The following is a 17,870-nucleotide window of genomic DNA, read 5'->3' on the forward strand; positions in this document are numbered from 1 at the left end:
TAACTTCCTGGAAAGCCCAGTTGTACCTGCTAATATTTTATGGCCATAGGGCAAACGACTGCAGCTGTGGCTATAAACCACAGCAGACTGTGCTACAGATCTGACTAAAACCCTTCCCCTTTCTTATTTTCCACTTTTTCTATATTATATCACTGCACTTCCCAGCAAAGAGAGAGGCCGTATGTGGTGTTTTTGTTTTGCTGGGTTTCCTGGGAAATGGAGTCTTCGGTCAGAGCCTCCCCCAATCCCCACCACCCCTCTGTCCCCTCCCTTCTTCCCGTAATCTACCCACTCCATGCTTCCTCCTGAAAATGACCTGCCTTGGCTCGAGGGAGGAGGTGTAAACTGAGTGATAGATGGAGTGATAGTGGTGGATGTACTGGAGGAAGAGTAGCAGAGAGAGAGAGAGAGAGAGAGAGATCTTGGCTTGCCTTACTTTACTAGTTGTGTAAGAGCTGGCTGCCACCAAAAAGAATAATGGTGCTGTTCTTCTGTCAGCGTGCTGAACACTCCAACCCTGCGGCTCTGTCCTCTAAACCCAACAGCAACCTCTTTCTCTAAAGGTCTCTCTCTCTCCCTCTCTACGTCTCCCTCTCTTTCTCTACCACTCACTTGCCCTCACCCACCCTTTTAAGTGCCCTCTGTTCTCTGTTTTGCACACTTTCGCTCTTGTACCTTCTCTCACTCTCGTCTCTTTCCCTCCCCTCTTCTCTCTGTGCCCCCCCCTCCCACTTGTTTTCCTCCCACTCTGTGCATGTGTCTCTGCCATATGGTTAACCGTCCCTCTTTCTGGCCTCCGTGCAGTATGTGCGTTACACGGAGAAGAAGACGCTGTGGTGCGCCTACTGGGTCGGCCTGGGCATCCTCTCCTCGGTGGGTCTTGGCACCGGCCTGCACACCTTCCTTCTTTACCTGGTAAGAAAATGTTTTCTGTGACTCCATGACAAGTTGCCTTCCACCTTCACAATGCAGTTATTTACTTGCCTGTGCATGTTTATGACGGGGCCAAAACTCAAACCCAGTGGATTGATGGTGGTGCAATGACGCAGGTCTCAAACGGCTGTTTATGCTGTTGTTGGGTTGTTGCTAAGGCTTTAATAAGAGCATTGTTGAAAGCTTTTGGAGGCTCCCTTGGCATTTGCACATGCATACGTGAGTTAGTATGGGTTTGTGAGTGTGTGCATTTCAGAGTGGGGCGGAGATGAATAGACGCTGTGGTAGTCACACTGTTTTGACAGGCAGTCTAGGAACAATCGCACTCACTGACCCCTCTGACTGAGTGCACATGAGGATGAAAACACCCCCCCCCCCCTCCTGAGAGAGTTCTTTCTCCTTCCTTTCTCCCTGCTCTCCTACTCCCCACTGTGTTGCTCACTCTCACTTTCTCTTACACTCCCTCCTTTTACTCCTTCTCCTTTTAATGTCCTTCCTCTGCATACAGTCCCCCTATTACTCCCCCCTTTCCTTCCCCCTTCCTCTTTTCTGTTTTTACCCAAACTCTTCTCTGGCTCTGAGTGTTTTTGCTCCGTTTCGAGGGTGGGGAGGCGTTGGATCTCCACTGCTGATCAGATCAGGTCCCAAAACATCTGCTTGTCTTCACTGCTCTCAGTCCATCTGTCATCAGGGAGTCCACTGTAGCACTGTATGCCCTTGCCCAGCGGAGCTGAACTGGAAACTGTAAAGTGCGTGTCCTCTATTCTGCTGTTTTTTAAAAGCCAAACTATGTTGCTCCCAAATGTAATTTGAGAGTTTTTTGCTACTCTCCTTTAGTGACCCCGCTCACTTTTTCACCAGGTTTTAATGTAGGATATCGCCATCTAGTGAGCACGGCTGCTACTGCAGCTTGTGGTGCCATTGGGTTCATGACAGAACTTGGTGCTCTTTGCTGGAGCTGCTTTTGCACATTTTTTATAGAGTTGGACTGATATTGCTTTTTAGAGGCCGATACTGGGGCAGATATTTTGGATTTGAGCTATTGATAGGCTACTTGATGTGTTGGTGTGGATATTCAAAAAAATGTTTTTAAAAATGGGATGTTATATGCCTCTGGATATGAAGAATCACACTTTTAAGTGTTATGTGTTTCCCACAGAATGGACTTCTGAAACTACATTTAGACTATGAGAGCGCTACAAGCTAATTAAACGTTACAGGCTTTTAGAGACTGACAGACAATCTGTTGATGGCAATCCAACTCGTCCACACTGGAACAAAAGATGAATACATTTTTAAATAGTCTGTGGTCAGTGAGGATCATTAATTAATTTCAAGATGTTAAAGACATTGGCTGATTTTTAATTTTTTCATAAAAGTGTAGCCTGTTATTGGTCTTATGTATAACTCCAACTATATATGTTTTTTATTTAAAGAACCTGTCTGATCTAGTATCTAAATCCGCTCAAACCACAAGTAAGAAGCACAGAACTGACCTCAGAGAATTCTAATTACACGTCAACTTTTTTGTTGATGCATTGAGATTTTTCAGTGACGTTGTTCATTTCTGGGTTCTGACAGATATTTTTGATTTCCGACAGTAAAAATAGTTTTTAGAATTTCTGTGGTCGGTGAACAGTGGCGAGTACCAGCAGACTCGGGTCAGTGATTGGATTAGATCAGATGTCCCCACATGCAGCTTGACCTTACTGGCACTGTCTTTCTTCCTGTCCATAGGACTTAATAATAAGCTAGAAATGAGAACTAAAGTGGGCCTCGATGTTTACCGGCTCTTGACTTTGATTTACCTCCTTGTCAACATGTGGAAACAACACCACCACAGTTACTCTGTAAGTGGTGTACAAGTGAACCACTAGAGATGTACTCCAGCTCAGGGGAGAAGTGCCACAATTCACTTTTAGTTCACAGCTCATCCACTTTATAATTTGGTGAAACACTTTCATTGCATTTTCCTGATTGTGAGGAGCAGAGCTCAAACAATCAGTAAATTAAACATTTTGGTTTAAGCAATGTCTTGCTCTTCTATGAAAGTAAACGGACTTCCGTGTGGTTTTGGACTGCTGGTCGGACAAAACAAGACATCCGAGGAGAGGTCACCCTGTGCTCTTGTAAGATACATTTTTCAATTTTATTTCTGTTTTTGACATTTTACAGACCAAACGACTAATCGAAAAAATAATCTGTAACTGAATAGACGATGACGATCATTGTAAGTTGCAGTCATACCTGATTATTTTGCTCATCATAATAATCTTTCACTGCACCTGGTGTTTGTAACTGAGCCGGTTCATTACTAGTAACTGTCAGTAGAGGGTGCCAGTGGTTTTAAAATGTTGATAAACCCGAAAAATTAAGAGCAGACTTGAATGGAAATACTTCCACATGTAGTATCATTCACTTAATACCAAGTATCAATATTTGGATTCACATAAAGGCTACAGCTGAAGAAACATTTATTGTCTCCATGGCAAATGAAAATGAAAGAAACTTGACTAGCATAGTGAACCATGACACTACTAACACACATTTCACTGTACATTACATCAGAAGCTCTTTTTCTGTAATTCACACCTTTTTGTAAGATGTAGAAAGATGTGAATGCTACCAGGTCTAATAACCATCACGGTCCTCTGTAGCGCTTTCTTCACCTGATAGAACATGTGACTCTGTGTTGTCATCTGACTTCCCCTACCTTCCTAGTGTCATCATGTGTCCCTAACCATTTTCCTGTCTTCTTTATTAAAGGACATAACTACTAGATTGAAGCAATTTTTAATTTCCTCCAGTTTCAGTAAATGTGTGCTCACATTTTTCTCTGCTCAACACACAGTGTTGACTTCATTCAATTGGACAATGCTACACTCAAGGTTTCTGTTTAACGTCTGAGAGACTGATGTGACAATCTGTTACCGCTAACAGGTGTTTTGTTGGAAATAAATGACCACACACGTTAACATATTAACAGCACGCATCCTTTAGTGGTTGGCGGGACCAAGCTGTGAACATTGTATTATGAGAGTACTGCAGAGCCACCAACAGAGGGGGGGCAGAGCCAGTAACACATAAACCATCCCAGTCAATGAAACCAGAGCAGAAGTGGCAGCTCTCCTGTTCCCTGACATGGGTGGTTGTTGTCCTGTGTCTACTGTCTGTGTCTTTGTCCCACTGAGACTGCGGGAGATCATTGTACACGGTCAGGACTGGTTATTGGAGAAAGATAAATCCCTGCAACTCAGGCGTGGAGAAGAAGACAACAACAAAAAAGCACACTTCTTGGCACACCATCAAGTGTATTTTATCCAGCTGCTCTGAGGGAGGAGGTCGTGGGTGGGTGCTTAGAATACAGACCATGAAAATAATAAAATCATGCAGGAGCACTGGAGCGATCTGATTTCTGGGTTGCAGAGGAGAGGATCAGTACACACACAGAGTCTTGCACCTGCGCATGCATCTGTCATAATGATTGTGAAGATCGCAATTGTGAGTGGCAATGGCTTTCAACCCCACTTAAGTTTTTAAGTATTGTTTTTCCAGTGACAACTCGTGTCACTGCCCTCCATAAATCCTCTTTTCACTGAGAAGGGGTTAGCGATGAGTGTAACTCTTGAAAGCTTGGGAGTGCTGTAAATATTTTAGAAGAGAGCTCATCTGAGTCATCCACCATTAAATTACTTTCAGTAATGGCTGTTGTCATTATGGGCAGCATGAAAATTGTTGTGCTCAACGTTAAATCAACAGCAACAAAGAATTAAAGTCATTATAATAGAAGTTGCTGTTTACATAATAACAACTAGGGTAGTCTTGTTTTCTGTCCGTCCTGGCTTTGAGCTGTATTTTTAATGGGAGGTGTACATGTTGTGTCTGTCTGGGAGCTTGGGATTTAGCAGCCACTGGGGAAAAAACAAAAGCAATTCTATGAGATTACAGACCTTGTTTGTAGTGTGTTTATAACTCGTGATTTACAGTGCCCTGTCTTTCAAAAAATAAACCAGTGGCTTATCTAAATAGTGGAACATGCCATAGTTTTCTCTCTTCAGTTGCTTTTAGGTTTGCTAAATTATAGGTTGCAGAGGAGGTTTGTGTAGAATATACAGATTTCCCCCAGCAAACCCCCTAAAATTGAATTTGTGCACAGCTTTAATTCGCCCCAACTATCGCTGTAAGCGCTGAGCAGGTTGGAGAGTGTAGCTTCCAACTGCTGTCCCTGCATTGTTGTTAATATCACACTCACACACACTCTGCTGCTCAGGTTCTTAAAGTTCTCCCGCTCATATGCCATTACACAGTTTAAGTGCAGTCCGCCCACACACTCGCAGTCTGACAAGAACATGTGGGTGAGGGAAACTCGGTCAGGGCATGGCATGGTATTGGACAAAGGGCTGGTGTGTGTGTGTGGGGGGGAACACTACCCCTCACTCACCTGACCATTGTGTGGCTTTTACAGTGACGAGCTTTGCTGCAACCCCAGAAGCAAACAATGGGGCACCGTCACGTTTACAAAAACAGAAACCTAGTTGCTTTGTTTGAGTTGTGACTCACACAGTCGTGTGGGTCGTTATGACCTGCACTAAATTTTCCACTACTCATAAAGGTCACCTGACAAGTGTTTATTAGAGAGGTGTTTATGACCGCAAAGCTGATAGTGCTCCAGGTCGGCTCTTTAGAAAGTGTTGAATTTACTCTGATGGGTGTGGATTTACTGCATGTATAAACATCGTTCATTCAGAATTTTCTTGCCTTTGTTGTACGTTCCTTCTGTGACAAACATGACTCAACAAAGTCACTCCTCTGTTCACCAAAGGGAGAATTGATACCGTGCATGCATGTTACCCGGATCATGAGTGACGCATCAGGATCATGTTCAGTTTCTTTGAAAAGCTCCTCTTGAGTCACCACTGGCGGCCAGTAACGGATCTCTCTCTTTAACTTAAACACCTCTTAAATTCAATCTGTAGCCATTCTTTTTTAACTACATCTAGATAGTGTGTCAGAACTTTATCGCTTGGATTTGATGCTTCATTACTGAATGGGCAATATTACTTATGTGCCATGAAGATATGTTGGTTGGGAATTTTACACTAGTAAGTTATGGATCTGCAGCTGCTTGTGAGGGGAATCTAACTTTGGGTTGTATTTTATTTTTTTATTAAAGCTTTATTTAGCCAAGATAATTCCATGGAGATTTTGACGTCAATTTACAGGGGGGTCCTGTCCATGATGGCACAAATAACAGACTTTAAACAAAACAGCAAATTACACCCACCAAAGAATTGTCATTCAGTGTCATGACAAGAACATTCAGTGGTCAGATTATCCTTAATCCTGTTTTTAAAATCTTAAATTGAATTTGTCTCTGTAGCGCAAACCAAGGGTCCAAAGGGTCCAAAAACATTTAAAGTGCTTTCACCAAAAACTGTGCGGGTTCTATGAATGACACTTAATTTGTCCGCATGATTGGAGGTTGTACTAATGTTTAATTCTACGGTTATAGAAGGAAGACAAACCAACTCTTTCGTACAAACTGAAATGATGTCTGCGTGAACCCGAATCTGAGACAAATTGTAACGCAGCAATGAAACACTGAATCTAACTTTTTCAAGGGAGATGGACTTGCATGCATATATAAAATACTACCACAGTCAATTGATGACAGAAGTGTCACTTGAATAGGTTTTTTCCTTGCAGCAAACGAAAAACAGCATTTGTGTCCGTAGTAGAAACCTAAATAACCTAAATAACAATGAGATACAAATAATGATATCGTTAAAGACACAATATGATGTGTAAAGGACAGATTGTCTTATAGGAAAACAAAGTCCAAGTATGTGTAAGTTGAGACTTGTTTAATCACCTTCTTTTTTACAATGACAATTTGATGCCCATCATCGCACCAAAAAACAAAGCGAGGATAAATAACAGCAAAATGCTTTCATCTATGACTTTTAATTAATTCATCTTCTTCCTCATAAGGTTGGAGACATGGATCCTTCTGTCCAAACGTCTTGTGACTTACTCATCTTCACCACACTCCTTCCAAGATAAATGTCAGAGAGATGCGTAAGTGTGTGTGTGTGTGTGTGTGTGTGTTTCTATTGGCATCTAAATCTGAACTGTCACACCTCAGCCATCCAAAGCATGCGTCTGTCTGTCTCTGTCTTGGAGGCCAGGAGTCCTGTTTAAACCAAGTACAATAACCATTTGATCTGAAAGACATTCACTCACAAACACTCTCTCTCTCACACACACACACACACACACACACACACACACACACACACACACACACACACACACACACACACACACACACACACACACACACAGGAAGCAAATCCCGGGCCAAAGTGGGCTTAGTGTGTAGCCAGTCTGGAATGGTACCAACATCTCTGCCAGAACAAGCAAAACCTGACCAGATCAAACCAGAGTGGTCCTGGCAGACTGCAAGTGTTAAGGTCACCCGAGGCTTTTCTGTTCCCCGTCACACCATCACACACCCTCAGGTGGTCTGTGTGGGGGTCCCTGCTTTAGGCCCCTTATGATCATGGCTGACTTTTAGTTTCGCTGCTAGTCGTCCAAATGAAAGCCACTCAAAGAAGCAATGTACACCCATTGCATTCATAGCATCATTAAACTTAAACATAAAGTAAGATTTTTGGAGTTCAACAAAAGACACGTTTTCCCATTGTAATCTGTTGGAAATAGATTATTTTAATATTTTATATTATTAGAAAATTAAAATGAATATTTCTGTACATGTCATGTGATCTATGTTTATTTTACATTGTCAATATGTAACTATATATTAAGTACAATGCAGGTTTATTTAGCTGCATATTGGAGTGTTTTTAAGTTGTGTTCTTTGCACATCTGAACAGGTAGTTTCCTGTTCAGATAAGGTTACCAGACGAAAAGATTAGCTTTTCCATTCGCTGTGAGAACAAGTTTTATCAGTAATTACTCATTTGAACTCTTACTCAGTTAAGTCATTGCAAATAAACGCAACATGGTTCAATTTAGTTTAACATTCAACATGTGTACAGTGAGGTTATCGAATTTGCCACTGTAAGTCCCGAACTTGTACAATAAGCATGAAGTCAGTTTGGATCAAAATGAAAGTGTTATCTTCCGAGTGTCTAATCCAGCGCTCAGTGGGGGTCCGATTGTAGCGCCTGTCTGCCAGTCAGGAGGAGGTTTCTGAACATGGAGTCATATGGTGAAACCACATGGATAAATCACTGGGACCAGCCCCTGAAACCTCCAGCATCTCTCTCTGTGTGTGTGTGTGTGTGTGTGTGTGTGTGTGTGTGTGTGTGTGTGTGTGTGTGTGTGTGTGTGTGTGTGTGTGTGTGTGTGTGTGTGTGTGTGTGTGTGTGTGTGTGTGTGTGTGTGTGTGTGTGTGTGTGTGGTTTCTTACCACCCACTTCTAAACACCCCCTCCTCTCTGTCTCTGCTCTATCACTGGCCTAAGTCTTGCGTTCTCTTACCTCCCTCAGAGGTCCTGACCAGGGCTTCTTCATAATGAACGAACTCTTATGTGTGTCCTGCTTTGCCTCCAGCACAGTCTCCCACTGTAAGAAGTGGTTAACAGGTTGTGCTCGCCGGACCATGTCTAATTAGCTTAAATGGCCCTTGACAACCACAGCGACCTGTTAATGACTGGACCGTCCTGTGGCCTTCGTCACTGAGAACTGGTCTGTTTATGGTCACCCATTAACGGCTGGTTTGAGGCTTCGGAAGCAACTACATTTGCCACCATGAACTAACAAGAGGAGTACATGCCGTGGCTGGTGACGGGGACGATTATGGACTCCATCTGCTCGGGTCTCATGATTAGAAACAATGAATTCAGGTTTGTACAAGTTCCCAACGCATTTTTTGATAAATTTGGTAATTCAAATGTAGCCCAATCCAGATTTATATTGGGCGACCATGCAGGGACACATACCAGTGTTTTTAAAATGTATTTCTAATCTACAGCTCACACTGAATCTGACTGTCATGTGCCTTTTCTCCCAAATGTTAGGGATGCTCCCATCCGCCTTTTTCAGCCTAAATACAGTCAATGTAACAAATAAATGCATTAATATAAATATATCATATTGTTATAAACAATCTGATAATAAATCGTACACCAGCAACTTGATAACAAATCTTCAAATCTTTAACAGGAATTACAATTCAAGTGTAAACTTTTTTAATGCAGTAACATGGCCAACACTTAAACAGGAATTGTAAATCCAGTATGTGTATGTATGTATGGATATATATCTATATATATCTATATATATATATATATATATATATATCTATATATATATATATATATATATCTATATATATATATATGTATATCTATATATATATATATCTGATATGATGTCGATATATCATATCGGCATCCTATCGTCATCATATCGACATCATATCGACATATCGACATATATATATATCATATAGACATATATATATATCATATAGACATATATATATCATATAGATATATAATCTATATCTATCTCTATATCTATATCTATCTCTATATCTATATATATAGATATATCTATATCTATATATATATATCTATATATATAGATATATCTATATATATAGCTATATATATATATATATATATATATATATATATATATACATACATACATACATACACACACACACACACATGTCCGCCTCGTATTATAACAATTTCTGAATCTTAACGTTCTGTGATGCAATGGCTTGAGTCCTCTCACGTAACACTGAATTGAAAAGAAAATGTTTTAAGAATGAAGTCGTCAGTGAGGTTGACATTTACTTCTGAGTCATATAAGATTGGATAAACAAGTTTGTGATATATCTGAAATAAAGGTCAATCAAAACTCACCTGCTTCACACGTCAGACGCAAACCTCACAATCAGCAATAAAACCCATCATATCACTGTATAATAGGGGTGGGGGAAAAAATCGATACAGCATAGTATCGCGATATTTTTATTTTATATTTAGCAAAATCAAGCGCATAACTGTCTCTCTGCCCTCGACGTCCACGCATCACAAGTTATACTGAGTGATATAACTCTAATATCCTACTTATATAAGTTATAGTTCATATACTGAGTCCACACATTTGCATTTAGTTAAGTTGGACGATGTAGTAATACAAACAGTTCAGTTGGTCAGGTTCATGCAACATTTATGACATTGTTGGTCAGCCTGTCAGCTTGACAATCCTATTGTGCTGCAATAAAAATGATTGAAGTGAGATGAACAGACTGAAAACTTTATCTTATTCGAGGAAACATGTTGACACAGTTTTCCTTTGGGGACATCATTTGAAGTTGAAAAAAGTAATAAATCGCAATATATGTTCCTGCGATACTCTGAGTATTGTGATAACGTGAAAGTATCGTGATATATCGAAGTATCGTGATAATATCGTATCGCGAGATCTCTGACGATTCCCACCCCTACTGTATAACTAGAATTATTAAATTATGGACAAAGAAATGTTGAGGTGGCACCATTGTCACATCTTGGAAAACCACAAAATGTTCAACTTAAAGCTGGTTATTGAATGCCTACATGGTCATGCTCCTTCCCAGCTTAATTCATTCATAACAACACGGCAGCACACCAGTAGAGACAAAACACAGGCCTCAATAAACGGTAACTGTGACATTGCATTACACAAAACCTTGTTTGTGTGAAAATACATCACAATTGTAATGTTTTCAATCGAGGTATTTAATCATGATTAAAAGAAAAACAACACACCTGCATTTAGCTTTTTTTTTGTGTATTTATTTATGTGCTTTTCTTTTTTCCATGAAACTTTTATTTGAACTTTTTATTTAAAAATAATTGCACTGGATCCCTCGGACTAAAGATGCTGTGAGACAGTCTGTGTCAGTGGCTCATCCCAGCAGCAGCTATTGGCCAACCAGCTTTCACTTCCTCCTTCAGTGGGCACACTGATGCATACTTTGCTCATGTTGTGGCACTGAGAGGAAGCTCCGTCACACTCGTGTGCTTTAGCAACTGCCGCGCTCGTAGCCAATCCGTCACTTGTCCATGATCGGTAAAGGAACAATTTACTGCACATAAAAAGTCATTTGTTACCAGTTTACCCCTCATCATGTCAAACTCCTGAGTTCAAGTGGCCACATAGATCACTACGATTATCAAATGTAACCCAACACCTTTTTTTTATGCTTTCTTAAGGAGCTACAACACGTAACCCTATTATTGTTTTGTAACAGGGCTGATAGAGAATGGGTCGGGCTTCAGGGCCATGTGTAGTTTTCAAAAGTTGTGCTGCTATTCAGTGTTACTCACCAAAAAGCAAAACGGTTTAACGAATGTGTAGAATGCATTTCCTGATTAATAAAACATTTGCAAATCAATCATTGCTTCATTTTTCCACGCCAACATCACCAACTAGCAGAACAAGGCAAACCGGCGGTGGGAACTTGTATTGCATCTTCTGTGCACACACAATGCTCCTTTGCACTAATAGTGGTGAAACACTCCACAGGGAAGCTTTCACTGAAGCGCCATGCAGATGGGATTAGTGTTACAGAGGGAGACGGGGAATCAAATATTCACTTTGCTCTTCTGTTGAACTTATCGTTCCGAAAAATATTTTAACCATCAAGAAATAGCAGGTCTGTAGTAGAACTTGACATTCCACATGACTACCCATTAATATCTACCTGTAGCTGACTGTATAACAAGCCATTTAATGAGTTTTGGCTCTCCGAATTTCTTTCATATTTTTCCGTCTCTTTATTGGTTCTCAAATAGACCAACGTGTTGGTGTTGACGTCTTCTTGTCATCGCTTTAGCGAAACCATTTTTTCCTGCAGAAACAAAACTCCACTTTGGAATACAAGGATGTCGCTCAGGATGTCAATGGAATTACAGGAGGACCAGAGAGTTAGTGATGGTATGTTGTCCACACACACACACGGAGTCTTTATTGTCAGATCCAAACTACGTGTGTCTTCCCAGATTCTGTGTGGATGTACTCGCATCCAGGAGTGAGGATCACACTCATTCTGGAGGCCAGGCGTTGGTTTCTGCAGGTCGCCACAGGAATGCCAGCACTGTGCCTCCATTGTGGACCCCATCGGGTCAGAAACAGCAACTTTGTGCCCCTGTCAGCACTGATGTGTATTTTAGTGGCTTCAAACATCGTCAATATTTGGCAAATCTCAAATTAAACACAGTTAGCAGTTGGAATAGTTATTTTAGCACTCACACAAACCCTCACCACTGCTTTGTTTATAGTAAACAGTAAACGGTGTATGAGAATGAACAATGGTCTCTTTCAGAGGTTTAAAAAAAAAAGGACTTCCTCCACAGTGTAGTTTATATTTTTTCCCTTATATTAATTATTAGCTACACCTTTTTCGGCATTTGTGTGTGTCCTAAAGTCAGAAACAAAATGAGACAGAGCAGCTACCTGGATGTTGTAGGCTGGGGTGCAGATTAATGGTGAGTCACCTGGACAACATAAGAGGACTCGGCTTTTGTGTAAGGTGAGAAGCAGTGACAGAGAGAGAGAGCGCAGGTACTCTGAGTCACGCAATGCTCTCTGTTGGCAGGCTGTCTGTGTGTGTTTGGTAAACACACATTACCTGAGATAGACTTTGAAGGTGTGAGCAAGATGAATATTGTGTTTCTTGGCCACACAAACATTCTGCTTGAGGTGTGTGTGTGTGTGTGTGTGTGTGTGTGTGTGTGTGTGTGTGTGTGTGTGTGTGTGTGTGTGTGTGTGTGTGTGTGTGTGTGTGTGTGTGTGTGTGTGTGTGTGTGTGTGTGTGTGTGTGTGCGTGTGTGTGTGTGTCAGGGCAGTGTGATCCCACTTGAGTCATTGGGGAGGATGTGAGGCTGGGGAGTATCACGTCTGACTGGGTCAGTGCTGGGAGTTTCTTGACTTCTCCCTCTGGGTCACTCAAGATTTCCAAAGATATGTCTTCTGCTTTCGTAAGAAAATGTATGTGAACAAGCATCAGCAAAGATCAACATCAGCTTTTTAAAAATAATTTATGTAAATATGACTGTGATGCTCACTAATACTGTTTATTTAAAAAACTCATCTGTATCATCGAAAAGGAGTGCATTTCTCCTGGAGAACACATTGCTGTTTCCTGTTGCCTCGCACGCCACTGTCGCGCCCTTCCTCGTCCCGTCCAGTCCTGTCCTGCTTTTTCCCATGCGGCTCCGGAAATTATAGCCCCACCCCGGGTTTGCTACATTGCGTAATGCCAAACTGCCCCCGCGCGTCACTGGGAGCACCCATTCTTGCACACATACGCACGAGTGTAAACACATAGAATAGACAGAGTACACAGGGCCCGCTTAAATCGGTCCACTCTGTGGATCGCCTTTATTTGAAGGGATCACATGAGTGTTCCTCACTTGTTTGATGATCTCCGTCATCTCAGTTCCATCTAGATTGTAGATCATTGTTCAGTGTGAAACATGCGTTCTTACAAATGCAAAGTTACGTCACCTTTTCTTCCTGGCCGGATCCTGTTGAGTGTAAAACTTAATCAAACATTGTGCATAACGTTAATGTTATAAACCTTATTGTCATAGCGAGTCGGTGTAGAATGGCCGGCGGCTATTTGAACAAATAGTTCCTTGTTCCTCTCAGACAACAGACTTTGATGAGTGAACTTACGCTGCAGGAATAGCTTAGTTTTCACATCAACTGTTGTAGTTTTAAATAGGAAGTTTAATTACCCTTTAAAACAGGTGTCCTACATGAAATTCAGCCTTTGTATGATACATTATCTAATGAGGAATTCCTCATGTTTATAATAATGGAGGTGCAATTAGAGAAAGGAGACTGCTGGTACTTTTTTTCAAAATGCCAGAGGCGTGTTGAAATGGCGATCTTGTTCATTTTGGTATTTCCGTGTAATTCCAGTTTAATTGTGAGTGAATGTGACCTAAGGAGTCTCTCGACTCGGCTGTATTGTGGATATTGGGATGACTTGTTTTAGTGTTTGAACAAAAAAAACAAAGCTGGCCGCTAATTCAACTTTCACGACACACCAGAAATCCAACCTGCACCTCTCTTCCTTCCTTTGACTCCTATGTTTTCTCACTGGAAGCGTAATTGAAGTGAGTAAATACACAAGAGCCAGAAATGTAAACCAGACCAGGCCCTATCAAAGACTGCGGGTCCTTAAGTATGCTAATGTCTGATTCTTACAACAGAAGCAGTCAAACATTAATAAGCTCAGTCTGAAAAGAGTCTGTATTGAGAGGCTGCTTCTTTTTCTGCTGCTCTTTTCTTCATTATTTATTGCCCTCCTGTGGGCGGACGGCTGCACTCGGTTGTTCGTGTATGGTATATAAGGTGTGGAGAATCATCTCCTGTGTTCATAAAACAATACTTATTCTTCAGTTGTTGTTCTTGACATGTCTTTGAGGCGCATTTGTTTGAGTGAGTGAGTATACAGATGGTGTGTGTGGTGAGTGTGTGTACACCAAAGGCTTTCTACACCCCAGCTTTGATTTCCATCCTTGTTTCCACCCGGGGCCCTCCACTCTTTATCCGTTGACACTTCTCCCGTAGCCTTTACACAGCATGAAGCAACGCTTCAGCTTAACCAAAGTTGCATGTTTTTCTCCATTTCCTGATGGCCTATTTAACTCCTACAGAAAGGAAAGCAGAAGGCACATCCACTCTATATGCTAGTTTGGTTTGAAAGTCAGAGAGTTACACTGCTGTAGTAACAACAGGAGACGCAGCCTAGATACATGTAACTGTCATGTTATCAATCAGTATTTGACTCACATCTGTGACTTTCTCCCGATGCGAAGGGGTCTTCCTCTGACTCAAAACTACTTCCAACAGGTGGATTCACAACTCCCACTCATTTTTTACTCTTTTCTCCTTTTCTTTTCATCTTCCTCTTCCTCCGCCTGTGTCTTTGTCTTTCTCTATTTCTCAGGGACCACACATAGCATCGGTGACCTTGGCAGCCTATGAATGTGGCTCGGTGGATTTCCCCAAACCGCCCTATCCGGACCAAATAGTCTGTCCCCAGCCGAACGCGTCAGCACCAGACTCTGATGCTGAGCGAGTGGGCGTGGAGGCCGCGGGGGCGGACGGGTTGGTGGGGTCAGCTGTCATCCAGGGAAGCATCTCTCTCTGGACCATCATCTCCAAAGTCCGCCTCGAAGCTCGTATGTGGGTGAGTGGCTGTCACACACCGGCTGTGCATACTGCAGGCATCTGAACAGAGCTAATCTTTTATGAACATTTCTCATGGCTCAGTTTTAGTCGCAGCTTGGATTGACCTTGCACACTCGCCACAGCTTTGACCAGTATTCCGAGTGTGTGCTTTGAAATATTGTTGCTGTGCAGGTGAAAACCTCATATCTCCCAAATGTCAGTTTTTCAGGCATGAAGAAAAACAGTCCTGTTTTCACATTGACCACCATGCATTTTTGAATTCATCCAGTAGGTTTTGAAAGGTGTCATTAGACAGGATGGTAGAAACATGAAAGCTACCAACACTGAAAGGGCATCGTCAAACTGTACACGCCAAGGACTCCAAAGTAGGTGCACAAGTCAGACCATCAGTTTTTTCTTAGTTATAATCTATTTTGCATGCTGTGGTGTGTAAGTAGTAGTGTGACTTGGCCATTCTTGTGTATTCTCGGTCTCTGTTAACATCTTAATACAAAGAAATATTTTCATCTTTTAGATCTCCCTTTGACTATGTGAAAGACTCTTTGGTCCTATTTGAAGAATCCCTGTCGACTACTTGTTAATTTTTGGCAGTATCTCCACTAGTAAAGGCTCAAGCTTTAAATTATCAAAATTTGCATCAAACTGTGCATGCAAACGTATTCATTGAGAACTCATTTGCTTGGAAACCCCCAGCTTCTTACCATGACTTTCCCCTCATGCAATGTTAGTGGTTTCACACCTCTAACCAGCCTGGTGGCTGCTGAGAAAGATGAAATGTTTTGTCAATATACCACCTTTTTTTTCAGAGCCAGAACAGAAACATTTAACCACTTTATAGCAGAAATATATAAAAATAACATTGTTTGTTTCTGTTCTTGGAGCTAGACACAGAAACAGCCTTCTAACTCGGTGTGTTACATTTAGACCGGGGCTGTGGTGGTTTATCATTGACTCACACATGTCTCGGAGTTACCATGAAACCGCTGACAATGGCCTGTGCTACTATGTCTCTCTCACACACACACACACACACACACACACACACACACACCAAAAAGCACAAGAACAGACATGTGCCACAGTGATCTGTAGGTCACACTCCACTACAGCCTTCTCAGAAACGACAGTGTCTTTTTATGTCCACTGTTACCGGCAGTTAACTTTTTCATGAGAAAGGCAGAACTGCCAAACACTGAGAAAAGAGAACTTGGTCGCTGACACGCGATATGACTTTTATGATTCTTTATCTGTTTCCCCTGTTCTGCATAATGTGGAAGAGAGGGGGAAACACAGTTCCTCCACTGCCTCACTAGAAGCTGCACGGGAACCAGAAAGGCTTTTCACAGCCTGCTCTCTACTGTGATTGCCCCCCAGGCTTCCTTATTGCTTGTGATACATTAAATTACATACACACTTGTGCAAAATTGGAAATTGCACACATACACATCTAATAAAGACATTTTAGGTTTCAACTGAATAATCATTTCAATACACATTTGCACTACTATACTGGGTAAAGGCCTTTTAATTGATTGTACTCATTCACTACCCTCTAACCCAGGGGTGTCAAACTCATTTCCACTCTGGGCCACATCAGCATCACGGTCGTCCTCAAAGGGCCGGTTGTAACTGTAAGACTGTATAACTAACTTCTCCCTGACATATTGTTAAATAACTCTCTCTGCATTTGATTATTGTTTATTCAAGTGTAAACATATTGTACATGCAGTTATATAAATGGAAACATATATTTAAGCACATTTCTGTTATTATAACATAAATCATTTTAATTGAGGGTTAAGAAACCCACATGACTCTATCAAAGATCAAACTATTAAAGAAAATAACAAAGACAAATATCAAACACAAGTTATGACATTAACTTTGTTCAAAGCTGTTTGTGTCACCTCTCTGCATCACTAATGTTCCTCCCTGTCGTCGTCCTGTGCATGCAGCTTCATCCAAGAGCTCCTCACTGAGAGTCAGGTCTGATGAACATGGATAGATGCTCTGTATCCGTGTTGTCTGTGCTTTCATCAACAGATAATGAAGAAGACGAGTACCTGCTTGTCTCTTAGCGAGCTGTGTTGTTAGATTGCTGCTAGTTCATGAACTCTGTCTGCGATGGTGTTTCTTCACAAACTGACATTTGTAAAAGTCTGTATCTGGTCGGAGCTCTGCTCACATCCTTCAGCATGCACTGGGCTGTAGCTGTGTGAATATATTCTGCTGTGATTGCAGTCTGCCTTTTAATTCTTGGACAGTTTGATGTTTTTCTTGGAGGCTAAATTTAGCTCCGTGTTTGGTGTCAAAATGCCGACGTGAATTGTATCCTTCATCACCGACACGCCTCATAACACAGAAGACAGACCCATTTGTTCTCCTTGAAGCACAAACATGTATTCGCTTTCCCATCTTTCATTACATTTTCTTCCCTCTGCATCAATTTTTCTCTTCGTGGACATTTTGGGATTATTTGTCGATCTTTTTCAATCGTTGGAAAACCTCTTTTCGGGTTGTTGCCTCTCCTGTCCACCTGTTGTGATAGTTTTAATGTCTGTACACAGACAACATGCGATCTCATAATTTCAACTTTCTATCTCATAATTTCGACCATGGGGATACTTTTATTTTCAAGTCTAACTTTTAATTATTTTTCCAAAAATAAAAAAGCAAAAAAAACAAAATTCATTTTTATTTATT

At 41.3% G+C, this 17,870-nt stretch overlaps 1 pseudogene across 1 annotated transcript in view; it reads left to right on the plus strand.

The window, feature by feature from the left end:
• LOC306788055 (vacuole membrane protein 1-like) overlaps positions 1-17,870 on the plus strand; it is a 58,531-nt pseudogene that overhangs the window by 10,528 nt on the left and 30,133 nt on the right. The window contains exons 6-7 of the transcript in view: positions 805-915; positions 14,923-15,165. The product of the transcript in view is annotated as a vacuole membrane protein 1-like (transcript). The remainder of the gene's footprint in view (positions 1-804; positions 916-14,922; positions 15,166-17,870) is intronic.

Source organism: Melanostigma gelatinosum (genome assembly GCF_949748355.1).
Source record: "Melanostigma gelatinosum genome assembly, chromosome: 14".
NCBI lineage: Eukaryota > Metazoa > Chordata > Actinopteri > Perciformes > Zoarcidae > Melanostigma > Melanostigma gelatinosum.